Source organism: Lepidochelys olivacea, assembly GCF_965140295.1.
Source record: "Lepidochelys olivacea isolate rLepOli2 genome assembly, chromosome: 4".
Lineage (NCBI taxonomy): Eukaryota > Metazoa > Chordata > Testudines > Cheloniidae > Lepidochelys > Lepidochelys olivacea.
In genome coordinates, this window is record NC_140414.1 from 72721936 (window position 1) to 72736050 (window position 14115).

The 14115-nt window shown below is 39.0% G+C and overlaps 1 protein-coding gene across 7 annotated transcripts in view; it reads right to left on the reverse strand.

Moving 5' to 3' along the window:
- MARCHF1 (membrane associated ring-CH-type finger 1) overlaps positions 1 to 14115 on the reverse strand; it is a 482864-nt gene that overhangs the window by 231140 nt on the left and 237609 nt on the right. The window lies entirely within an intron of this gene.

Consider the following 14115-nt stretch of genomic DNA (forward strand, 5'->3'; position numbering starts at 1 on the left):
ACTTGGGTGATGGCAGCATTATTTCTGGATTGGTTCCACAAGTGTTTTATTCCAGAGGTCAAGCGGTCCCTCGAAGAGAAAGGACTTGACTTTAAAGTGTTGCTGATTGTAGACAATGCTCCTGGCCACCATGCGGCACTCCGGTTTGCATATAACGACGTTGAAGTCTTCTTTCTCCCCCGCAATACCACCTCTGTCCTCCAACCTCTCGACCAAGGCGTGATACGCTGTTTCAAGGCCACGTACATGAGGCTTACATTCTCACGGATACGTCGCGCTGTGGATACTGATCCCAATCTTTATGTGATGGAGTGTTGGAAGTCCTTCAACATTGCCGATTGCATCACTTACATTAAACAGGCAATGGATGCAATCAAGCCTGAAACAGTCAATGCATGTTGGCGAAACCTATGAAAAGAATGGGTGAATGATTTCAAAGGTTTCCCGACTATTGACAAAAAAGTGAAACGCACTGTTCAGGTGGCCAGGAAAGTGGGTGGTGATGGCTTCGTCGACATCCTTGAGGAAGAAATTGAAGAACTGAGAGCCATAGAGAAACGCTGACTAACCAAGAGTTAGAGGAACTGATAAAATTGTCTACAGAAGACGAAGATGACGACGACGAACAGGAAGAGGCAGCAAGTTGGAATCTTCATAAATTTGCTGAAGTGTTCCAAGCAACAAAACACTTCAATTATTTAATTTCTGAATACGATCCCTCTATGGAACAAAGCCTCAAAATCACATGTAGTATTACGGACGATTTGAGACCGTATCAAGAAATGTTTGAGCAGCTCAAGAGACAACAGCGACAGTTGCCGATCACCATGTTTTTCAAGGAAAAACAACCAGCAGCAGATGAGTCTACGCAATCAACTTCTCAAGCTGAACCAGAGCCAACCACTTCATCTATGACTCGCTCTCCATCACCCAAGCTCTCCATCACCTCCATCTCCTGGATCGACATCAAGCCTTGACGACCCCCCCGTAATTAAAAATACAGTACTGTAAAATTATATTTTGCATATGTACCCTTTATTATATACTGTACATTACTGTATACATTTATACATAATACTGTACAGGGTTGTATACACAAAACCATGTAAAGTATACTTACTTTGTGGGCAATTTAAGGGATTTTCAAGGGTAATTTTGACTATACGCGATTTTCGTCTTGCGCGCTACCTTTAGAACCTAACCCCCGCGTAAGATGGGACTCCACTGTAAGTATTTAACCTTGAGGAAATAATAAAACCTTTATCTCCACACAATCATGGTTAGAGTTTTAACTTTAATACATATTTCATGTGGTCAATAAGTATTTTTGTTATGACACACCCATGAGCTTCGTCCCACTGTGATTAATACAAACGACACTTCTTTTGCTATTGGACTTTGTACATGACTAAGAAAGCGTATCTTCGAACAATAAAATGTTTTCTAAGGGGAAAACAGTTACATTTAGTTCTGATATAAATCAGCATTTTTTCTTGTATTAACTAGAAGTGAATTGGGCCCGAGTCTAATTTAGCACACCTCCCCAGTCTCAGCTTTTCCACGTTTATATATTTCATCAGATGTTGAAATCAGATTCCATAGATAAAAAGAGTTATGCTGGACTCTCTCCTGTAATGTAATTCATTAGATCATTAACTCACTGAACAGCATTTGAAGAATTAAGGACTTCTAACAAAGTATAAAGTTGTGTTTGTGTAATTCAGATTAAATCACTTCAAAGGAGCTTGTGCCACAGTGAACAAGATTAAACCGCTGGCATGAATATATTTCTGGGCATCATCTTCTGAATCTCTCTGCTACAGCTACAGGATAAAACCAGCCTCTATTTTTACACAGAGCATGATAAGAGTCTGCTTATAAAATTACTTTCACACTCCCAGTCCTTAAAAAATAAAATAAAATAAAATATACACTAAGAGAAGATATGCTGATGTATCTCTGGTAATGTAAGTTTAAAAACATTGCCTTTGTGATAGCCTCTGAGAAGCATAAAAACACACCCCATAGTCCTCCTGATTTAAACAGGCATTTACATTCTCTCTCTCTCTCACACACACACACACACACACCCCTGTTCTTTACATTCATATTCTTTTAGCTGATTTTTTAGCTAACGCTCTAATTGTGATTCCCTAAGTAATTATAACCACCTGCTTTCAGTTGCGCATAACTATCTGAAATATTCACCTTCCGAGGTGATATTCAGAGTTTCTGACAGATTTTTTTTTAATCTGGGGAAAATGGCATTTTTTAGAACACAGAGAATTATACTTGCTTGTGATATATTTTTGAACAGTATCAAAACAAATTGAGATAGAATGCTGAAGTTTGTCAGGAGAATGCTCCTTTCTTGAGGAGGTATTAGTCTTGAAATGGCTGATTGATTGTTACACGGTGATTTCACAGGAGGGTTACTTCGTTAATTTTTACTATGACAGCTAGAGCAAAGGGGAGAGGAAAATGTTGACAAAAATTAAATTTTGAGCAGAATTAAAATGTAATTTTACTATATTTGTTTGTTTTCCAGCCAGTTCTAACAATAGTACACTTGATCAATAGCTACTCAACATTATAAATAGAAGAGCTTTCACTGCATTCAAGCACAGATACTTTTAAATCATAGTAAAAATTGTGGTAAGTTCTGTTTCATTCAAGGTACAGTTACATGGCCTTCTTTGAAAGAGACAGAAAAATAGGCTAATTTAATACACAGTTTAGCATGCACTCTTTCATTCAGAATCTAATCCTGCACCTCTTGAAGTCAATGGTCCATTGATTTCAACGGTGCAGGGTCAGACTTTCACTGAGCTATTTCACACGGGTGCCTAGCACTACTGAAAATGGTGCAAGGCACACATCTGTCACTGTGACATGCCATCCTGGTTTCACTTCTGGCATGGTGGTGTGTCAAGTCAAAATGTGTAGACAAAAAGCACAATCTGTCATCTTTTTGATTTTCTTTTTCCTTAAAAGAAAAAGCCCATGATATTCCATACTGAAAATATATTAAATGACCATGAAAGCTGAAAGTGACCAAAAGTTAAAAAAATGCTAAAGGTAGCCTGTGGTTTTCTTCTGAACTGTGACTCTGAAGTTCCATTGTGGGATTCTATGCCGATTGTTTCAGAATGACTTGCCATGAAATGTGTTCAGTTTGCATGTGACTAGACGGTTTTTCTAACTGCCAACCCCACAAATTCAACCTCAGCTCTGAAGAGAAGTCCTTTTTTTTCATGCATCAACACCAGCAATAAAGATTGTACGCCAAATTATGCTCTCTGTTAAATCCTTGCAACTCTAAGGTCTTTGATGGTTTTTGACAGGTGTTACTATTTGGAGCTAGTTAAAAAAAAGTTAATGATGTACAATAAGGAATAGAATCTAGCTCCCTCCCTCTTGTGTTTTTAGCTCCTGCCAATTTTAAATGGTAAAATGTATTTTTGTTGCTAAAGACAATGGATGCAATTCTGAATGCATGCAGAGAGCACATCTGCAGAGTGAAAAGATCCCATTTTAACTCCTTTTTCAGAGTAGAATCACTCTTCTCTCTTGTACATGCCAATTATGATACAATTTTTAATTACATGATCACATACTATTATAGTGAAAGAAACATGCATCATTCAATTAACAGATTTGAAAGTACATAAGGCAACAGATAAAGGGTCCTGATGATTCTGCAAAATGTTCTGTGTAATTACATAAATGTAAATTCAAAGTAACTCCATTGAAGTACTACACGTGCTTAAAGTTATGCACTTTGAAGAATCAGGACCTAAGTGAGGTAATACTATTCAATGATCATATGACAAAAGTCTGTGTCATACTTCATATGCTCAAAGGAGCCTGTTATCCGGTGTAGATTTTAAAATTTACACCGGATATCTCTTGGGGATGATCAGGCAGAAGATTGTAATTTATTTTCCAATGAACAAGCCAGTTTCCAGAATGACTGCTTTACCATTGATAACTGCTTTGTCCACTCACTTGTTTAATAAATGCTGTTCCCGCCATGGGAAAAATGTTATGCAACCTTTGTCGATCTGAAATCAGCTTTGATTCTGTTGACAGAGGTCATCTCTGAGAGAAACTTGAGGGGGGCTAGCAACTCTAGGCTACTTTATCTCCTGAGTGCTCTTTATAGCCAAATAGTGGCCAAGGTCGGGACAGCAAGGTTAGCTAACACTATATCCATTGCAAAAAGATGTCCATCAGTATTGGTTATTGGCCCCTTTCCTTTTCAATTTTTATATTAATGAGGTGAGGGCTTCAGAAGGGATGTAATATTTCCCTCCCAAAAGTCTGAACCAATTTGTATCAGTCCTACTTTTTGCAGACAACATGGCTTTGCTATCCCAAATTACCCGAGGCTTGAAGCAAATGTTAAAGGACTTTAGCTCTTATTGCCAGAAGGAGTGCCTAAGCATAAACTATCAGAAAACTAAAGTAATTGTTCTTGGTCGCAGGCCGAGGCTTCCTAAAATGGATGATTAATGGCCATTATATTGAGCAGGTTAGATTTTCCCCTATTCAGGTATTTGTTTTGCATATAATGGCCAACGGCCAATAAACATATTGAGGTAGCAAAGAAAAAGCTTTACATTCTATGCAAGCAGTTCTGCATTTTATTTGGGTCGATGAGCGTAATTTAATCACTCAAACTCCTAGAGTTTTCAAAGCTAATGTCTGTACCCAAATACTTTATGGTGCGGAAATCTGGGGCTGGAAGAATCTTAGTAAGTAGAGATTGTGACAAACAAATTTTGGAAGAAAATACTTGGCCTCCCAAATTACATCCCAGATCAGGGCAGAGGTAGGGGAATGCGCTATTTTGACCAAATCCCGATGCCTTTATATTAATTATTGGCTCCATATTCCACATATGGATCAACAGCACATTCCAAGGTTATGTCTGGAAGAACAGCTCAACGATATCCATACCCTAAAGTTCCCTTGGCTTTTGCAAGTTCAGTATTCCCTCCATTCTTTTGGGCTTTTTGGAATTTGACTTAGGACAGTAGACAAAAGTATGAAAACCTGAATTAAGCTCGTTGCAGAAGATGTGTGCAAAAAAACTGGATATGACAATTGTTCAGATAACAAATATCTCTTTGGCTTTCTCAGTTAAAGAATGTTATGAGAAATATTAGAATATTTTGAACAGCAGTATGTTAAGGAGGGCCTTTACAGATCTCGATTTCCAAACTCTGCAGACAGCCTATTTGGAAAGGGAGATGTACTGGTATGGAGAAATGTAATTGTCTTTGCCCCTGTGTGTCTGGTCAGTTTGAAGACTTAACACACTATTTATTTCCTTGTAACCTGTACTGCCACCCAAGAAAGAAATGGTTATCTCCCTTCCTGGCCCAGATGCCTTAAACCATATCACTTCAGAAATCAGAATATTTGCTACACACTGAAAAATATTTCAGATGTGCAGGCTGTCATCTTATTTACCTGGTTTGCCATAAAAGAGAGGCTACTTTTGACCTGACTGGAATAGTGTACTCCTAATATTTTTGTAAATCTTATTTTCACATATTGGTGTAGATGGGATGATTTTACTGGTATAATTGATTTTAGGGAAGTGTTAATCTTGTTTTTAAATCTGTGTTCTTAAAATTTGGATTTTTTTTTGGAGTTGTGTCAATTTAAAAGAATTATTGCATTATACTCAATGACCTATGGCTAATACACTATGTTAATAAATTTGTAAACTTTATATGTTCATAGGGGTAGAGTTAAAGTTGAATTTGTAAACTTGATTTTGGCATTTCATTTTTCTTCAGTGCTTACTTGTGTAACATTAACATTTTCAGCTTTTAGTATGTAACAGTAACATAACAGCTTTCAGTATGAACTGTAAATTATTGCATCTTTATATATGCATAATGAACAACTTTAGGTAATCATTGAGTTTGTACTTCTATTGAGTATATGCACATATCTGCATATGTACATGGAAGATAGTATCAGACAGCATGCAGATATCATGGTGATGGGTAAATGATAAAATGAAATGCTAAGCAGGGATTCCTATGGTAAACATTTAACAACACAAGATGTCATCCTCAAATATTTCTGTGCATCATCCAACATACTTTTCTATTTCAGAGCTGTGAGAATGTCATTTTGAGATAGTCATGACTAATAATGACAGGCTATTATAAAAGGAGAAAAAGTTTAGTGATAACAGTAAAATGTCACCATAGTGATGACTGCCACACTCTTATTTGTAAAAATGTACTGCTAGAAATAAATTATTTTTTTCCTTCCTGGAGTCATTATTCTAAAGGTCTCTTGTAAGTTAGACCTGCTGTGGCAGCTTTTTGGATATTTTTCCCTTTAAAAAATGTTGATCTTAAAACTTAAAGAATTTATTTTAAAATGACTGTTAAAGGTACCTCAAACATAACCTAAATTGTTGATTTCTCAAAGCAACTATTTTTCATCTTTTCAAAGAAAAAGCAGTAAATATCTTAGCAAGACATGATTTTGAGAAAACTATTTTCTCCCTATAAATATAATCACAGTGAACATTTTCTCCCTTTAAGAAGCAGGGGAATTATTCACTAAAACAACATACATTGTGGTTTAGAGCATTACCGGTTTTGGTTTTTTTTAAGAAACTTGCATAATATGTGCAAACCCAATTTATCAAAGGAGAAAAACACAGCAACATAATGTTTCATATAAAATTGCTATATGAGTGTTGCAAGGTGTTTATCTGCAGCAGCTTCTGTACCAAAGCTCTGTTGTTCATTATCAGCAGCATTGTGGGAATCTGCTGAATTCAAAATAAGAAATTGAGCAGATAAAATATACCAAAAGTATGTGTCACTTACTTTTCGGGACCACAATAGCTGAAAGAAGTTGCAGGGTGTGGGGCATGACACATCAGAACTATAGATTCATAAACTAGAGTAAGATAATACTTAGAGTAACTGCGAGTGCATGATGCCTAACTCTCAAATTTTAATGAGAGTTACACTCATTCATCAGTGGAAGAGTGTACACTAAAATTAGTGATGGCAAAAGTATTCCTCTGTGAAGCTTTATATCTCCAAGAGTGAGGGTACCCAAAGACCAATTTCTATCCTCCCCAGTGGCAAACAACAGAATATTATTTTCCCTCATGCCTCACTAGTTACAATTCAATATGAAATATGATGTTTTGTCTTACAGATAGTCCCAGGCACTTTATGATAAAATTAGAGAGACAGATTGAAAAAAAACAAGCAATCTCTACCAGTGTCATTCAAACTAATGTATTTGTGATGAAAATCACATTATCTCCAGGTTAAATGATGTAGACTTGTATTTATCTGTGCAAAACAACTTGATGGATGTATTAGCAAAGTAGGAACCATGAAATAATTCCCCAGTAGCAAGCAGCTGAGATATTATTAAAAGAGAGTTTCTATACTATGTACAATACATCATAGGTGTTGAGAAAGAACGGTGTTCTAAGGGACCAGTGAAGTTAATGGGAGCTGGATTGGACCCTAAATAAGCATAATATTTCAGAGGTGGTTGCAAGGGTCATAGTCTACATCATTCTGGATATTTATCAGTCATCCACTCATGTGTTATCTATGCATGATCACAGTACCTCTTTATTGAGTATTTGTGAAGTTGAAGGTGTTTTGGAATCTTAGAATGGTGAAAATTGAATCAGAACAACTGCTTGGACACTTAACTATTTACCTTCTGCCACACAATAGGACCCTAAGAAATAGAGCAGGACACGAGAGTGTTCTCAAAATTTGAATTCACACGGGAAACATCTATCTTGGAGGTCCACATGTTGAACAGCTGCTTTTCTGTCCTAGGTTTGGACAAGCAGCCAAAGATTTTTAGAAGTTTTCTGTAAGTTATCCACCTATCTGTGCCTACTTGAGAGTCAATAAGATGGAGCTGGAAATCTCATAAGAACAGGCTTTTCTTCAAAATTTTCAGTACTTCCTGGTCAGGCTGCAAATACCATCTGAATAGCCTTCTTTTGCGTATTCTGGCCCTCAGCCATAACCAGGAACCACAAGGCAGCATAGCAATGGAAAATAAGGATAACAAAAAGTTAACCAAACCTTTCCACATCTCAACAAAACATCTGAGTTTTGGACAGTGGTTATGGTCAATTCTTATTTTATCTAAAAGGGATCACCCATCCCTTTTTATCATTAGGATGAGAAATAAATGGAAAGAAAAATACCCCACAACTCAGACAGCTCGGGTCCGTGACTGACAAAGTGCTATGAAAAATAAGATGCCTGAAACATCCTGGGTGTGTCAGATTAGAGCAAACTGCCTGAACTAAACCTTGGGGTTTTCATTCAGTTGAAAGAAAAGGAAAATATTTCCACTAAGCTTTTGTAAAGTGTGTTTCACATCACTCACATGTTTCTGACAACATGCCACTGAGTATAGTCTACTGAGTACTGTGCTGAGAGAATACTAATCAGCCTTCTTTCATTCTTTACATATGCAGCTATTAAAATCTATACTTCAGTGAATGACTGATAGCTGAGCTGTGGAATTACAGGAGGTTGTTTAACATCAGCTTGAATTCCAGTGTATGCATTTTACTACTAATATTTACATGACGACATCACACAAAGATTCTTGAGAACCAGCAAGGGAATGCACCCACAACAGTCACTTGTTCATACAGCCTTTAGCCCACTGAAATCTCCAGCAGCCTTCCTTCACTGCTCAGGATACATTAGTACATTTTCTAGCTACCACCAAACTGCACCTTCCTCCTCATCCCACTCCCCCCCAAAATAAGAACCTGTCTCTCTCCTTCCTTCAGGATTGCTTTAGATCAACAACTCATCTGTAGATCAGATGCAGAATAAAACTAAACCAATGGGAAAATATAACTGCTCATAAAAAGCTATGCAGAAAAAAAGAGGAAATGGAAGGATAACTATCCTTGCTGCTACAGCAAGTAATATCTCCTCAGGGTATTATGTAGGCAAAGGTGATGTCTGGTGTCTGCATATCTCAAGGGCCTTAAAGTTAGTCCTAGTGTGAGATGGTATTAAAATGTGTGTTATATGAGTATACTCATGGGGATATAGAGTTGGTTAATCTCTCAGAATAATTACACCTACTCTAATCTCTTGGAAATATGCTATTGTGGACCAATGAGAATAGAATATAATTTGGTTGGGTGTTTTATTATTGTTCGTTTCATTTTGTTTTTTCAGATCATAGAGTCTCATTCTTGTTCATTTTAATTTCTTCCCCAACATAAAACATAACATAAGAACAGCCATACTAGGTCAGACCAAGGTCCATCGAGCCCAGTATCCTGTCTTCTGACAGTGGCCAATGCCAGGTGCCCCAGAGGGAACGAACAGAACAAATAATCATCAAGTGATACATTCCCTGCCTCCCTTTCCCAGTTTCTGGCAAACAGAGGCTAGGGATACCATCCCTACCCATTCTGGTTAATAGCCATTGATGGACCTATCCTCCATGAACTTATTTAATTCTTGATTGAACCCTGTAACAGTCTTGGCCTTTACAACATTCTCTGGCAAGTAGTTGCACAGGTTGACTGTGCGTTGTGTGAAGAAATACTTCCTTTTATTTGTTTTAAACCTGCTGCCTATGAATTTCATTTGGTGACCCCTAGTTCTTGTGTTATGAGAAGGAGTAAACAACACTTTCTTATTTACTTTCTCCACACCAGAAATGGTTTTATAGACCTCTATCATATCCCCCCCTTAGTTGTCTCTTTTCCAAGCTGAAAAGTCCCAGTTTTATTAATCTCTCCCAGATGGAAGCCATTCCATACCCCTACTCATTTTGTTGCCCTTTTCTGAACCTTGTCCAATTTCAATATATCTTTTTTGAGATGGGGTGACCACATCTGCACACAGTATTCAAGATCATAGAATATCAGGGTTGGAAGGGACCTCAGGAGGTCATCTAGTCCAACCCCCTGCTCAAAGCAGGACCCATCCCCAACTAAATCATCCCAGCCAGGCCTTTGTCAAGCCTGACCTTAAAAATATCTAAGGAAGAAGATTCCACCACCTCCCTAGGTAACACATTCCAGTGTTTCACCACCCTCCTAGTGAAAAAGTTTTTCCTAATATCCAACCTAAATCTCCCCCACTGCAACTTGAGACCATTACTCCTCGTTCTGTCATCTGCTACCACTGAGAACAGTCTAGATCCATCCTCTTTGGTAGTTGAAAGCAGCTATCAAATCCCCCCTCATTCTTCTCTTCCGCAGACTAAACAATCCCAGTTCCCTCACCCTCTCCTCATAAGTCATGTGTTCCAGTCCCCTAATCATTTTTGTTGCCCTCCGCTGGACTCTTTCCAATTTTTCCACATCCTTCTTGTAGTGTGGGGCCCAAAACTGGACTCCAGATGAGGCCTCACCAATGTCGAATACAGGGGAATGATCACGTCCCTTGATCAGCAGGCAATGCTCCTACTCATACATCCCAAAATGCCATTGGCCTTCTTGGCAACAAGGGCACACTGTTGACTCATATACAGCTTCTCATCCACTGTAACCCCTAGGTCTTTTTCTGCTGAACTGCTGCTGAGCCATTCGGTCCCTAGTCTGTAGCGGTGCATGGGATTCTTCTGTCCTAAGTGCAGGACTCTGCACTTGTCCTTTTTGAACCTCATCAGATGTGGGCATACCATGGATCTATATAGAGGCAATATAGAACTATCCATAATGACTCCAAGGATGCTTTCTTGAGTGGTAACAGCTAATTTAGACCCCATCATTTTATATGGATATTTGGGATTATGTTTTCCAATGTGCATTACTTTGCATTTATCAACAATGAATTTCATCTGCCATTTTGTTGCCCAGTCACCCAGTTTTGAGAGATCCCTTTGTAGCTCTTCACAGTCTTCCTGGGACTTAACTATCTTGCGATCCTGCAGAATGCATTCCAACATATCATTTCAAGGGAGCAAGCTAAGACATAAAAGTCTTGCCCATAGTTAGCCCCTCCTTTACCGTGATTACTGTGCTATATATTTTTATTTGTTTAAAAACTTTTGAAAATAGGAACAATAATAATATCTAGTGTACTGTTCATGAATAAATTCATTCAGTAGGACTGTTCTTTATTAAAATTCTTTGTTTCTCTGGTACTATCAAAGCAGAAATCTAAACATTCACTACCCCGGAGTATTGACTCTCCCCCAAATCTTTATGGCTCTACCACACAACTATGATGTAAAAGTGACTTGGGATATAGCTACACTGAAGCTGGGAGGTGTGATTCCCAGTCCAGGTAGACAGACTCATGCTAGCTCTGCTCAAGCCAGTGCTCTAAAAATAGTAGTGTGGATGCTTTTACATTAGCAGTGGCTCAGACTAGCCACGCAAGTCTAAGCCCCCATGACCTTCTGGGTCCCAGCTTGGGTGGCTAGCCTGAGCCTCCACCCAAGCAGCAACATCCACACTGCTATTTTTAGTGTCCTAGCTTGAGCAGAGCTAGTGTGAATCTGTCTCCCTCCACTGCATTCTAGATATATCTTTAAAAACCTGGCCTTAAGTGCCTATAGGTATCTACACACCTGAAGATGCCGAAAGCTGCCTACTGTGATTTTCAAAAGCATTTAGGCACCTATCTGCATCTTCAGGTACCTAATAACTTTTAAAAATATGGCCCTTAGGAGCCTAAATCTCACTGAAAGTTAATGGGATTTAGGAACATTAAAAAAATTTACCCTGTAAACTCTTTGAGTCAGGAATCGTTTCTTGTTCTGTACAGTGCCTAACACAATGGAACCCCACTCATGAAATCCCACCTTTCTTACTTGGTGATTAAGACTCTGCATACACTCACCCTTACATCTCTTCCTTTAACTGGTTTGTATTGTACCCATCCAATTTAGGGATAGATTGCGGCTTCACCACGCCCACACTGAGTAAGGAGCAGTGTATAGTTGTGCTGCTTCAGGGAGAGCCCAAGGCCCAGACTGTAGACTCCAAGCATCTGGTTCACAATCTGGACATTGGTACTACCCCTGCCCCAAGGGAAACTCACATGTTCACTTACCCAAGGGAAGGTCAGGGTAGTAATCTGTTTCTGCCTTATACCCCCTTTCTCTATTCCATGCCAGTTCAACTACACTGGCTAGTACCTTACATCTATGTGCACATGTGCAGAGTCAAGGCTTCAGACAGACACTCTCCAACCCTTCCTGACCCATCTGCAGATAATGTGGAATAGTGGCTGCTTCTCCTTGTGGTACGCTGTAATATAACTAACCCTTGCAGGGAAGTTTGGGGTACCTTACCACAAAGCATGGATCTTGCCTCAGACTGTATTTTGTATGTGCCATGCAAGTCCATGGCACAGTATATAAGCTGTTAATAGTAAAGCAAATGTAACCACTATTTGTAGTCTATAGTATTTGCCAAAGATGATGACAGTGGGAATAAATAATGTAAGTTATATTTTAGAGAAGCCAGAGGGTGATTTGGAAGGGAAAATATTGCAGAGTACAATTGCTAATACAAAATAAAGGGAATGATTTCCAGCGTTTCAGCTCTGCCACAACATGAATATGACTTTTTGCTAAATTATCTATTCCAAATACTGTATATTCCCTGCTCTTTTGCTTCAGTGGCTTCTCTCACTTAGAGGAAGACATCCTCAGTAAATTCATATTGATGTTCATAAGTGGGCTGAGAAAGTTTATACTGCTATTGTTTTCTCCTGGAAATGTTGATTGGCACCTGTGTACACCTTTAAATGGTGGTGGAAAGGAAAGGAGGCATTTGAATAACAGTTCAAGGAAGTAATCATTAGCATTAATTTTCTTCTAAATAAACAAAATACGGTTCACCTTTTTTAGCAGATTTTTTGACAATCATTCAATCTTTTGTGAAGTAAGCTGGCGTTCTTAAACTTGACATCATTAGTTTTCTCAGCTTAAACAGTGCCAGCCTCCACTGTCAGTGAGATTTCATGTTTTAGATGTCTTGAAATTATATGACAGTAGAAACTGTATTCATGACTTGGGTCTTGATGCTTGAGAGCATTTAAATTTTAAACGAACAGAGAGAATATCAATCTTCATAAAATAATGGCAGAAGCAGTTAAGTTTACTGAATGGAATGTAAAAACTCCTATCATGGCTTGGAAAAGGACTTAAAAAGACGTGTGCATTAAAGGAACGAACGCGGGGTGGTTGGGACTCCTATGATTGATATGGCAGGGAGCCAACCCCACATTCTTAACCCTCCTACGAGGGTGGGGGTGGATGGTAAGGTCCTAGCAATGGATTTGCCAGAGGGACATGGATGGAAAAAGAGGGGGAGCTGGTAAAAGGCCCCTGGGTAATTATGGAACAAACATGGGGTTACCTGCACTGTACACTGTTATCTGCCGGGTAGTCCCAGACCTCTAATAAAGTTGCGGCCTGATCAAACCCATGTCACATGTCTCCTGACTTCTTTCGGCATAACCAGACAATGGTCAGACAAGTTCCGCATGTGGAAATGTAAAGACAAACTCTCTCCAACGCCTACAGCTAGTTGGACAAGTATATTGTATCTGGCTGTAGGCGCTGGAGAGAGTTTGTCTTTACATTTCCACATGCGGAACTTGTCTGACCATTGTCTGGTTATGCCGAAAGAAGTCAGGAGACATGTGACATGGGTTTGATCAGGCCGCAACTTTATTAGAGGTCTGGGACTACCCGGCAGATAACAGTGTACAGTGCAGGTAACCCCATGTTTGTTCCATAATTACCCAGGGGCCTTTTACCAGCTCCCCCTCTTTTTCCATCCATGTCCCTCTGGCAAATCCATTGCTAGGACCTTACCATCCACCCCCACCCTTGTAGGATAGCCAGATACAAAATACTTGTCCAACTAGCTCCTCTGTCAGGAATATTAGCTTTTTAAAAAGAAAAAAGAACCTAGAAGGATCATAGCTGTCTAAAACCTATCACCAGCAGAAGCCACAAGGAGCTCACTGGTTGTTAAGAATGGCTTCTACTTCCTAAAGGGAATGCCAACTTAAACTGGCACAGTCACTCATAGAAAACAGTTCGCCATCTGGAAACTCCTGCTGTACCAGATCAACAGCCAAG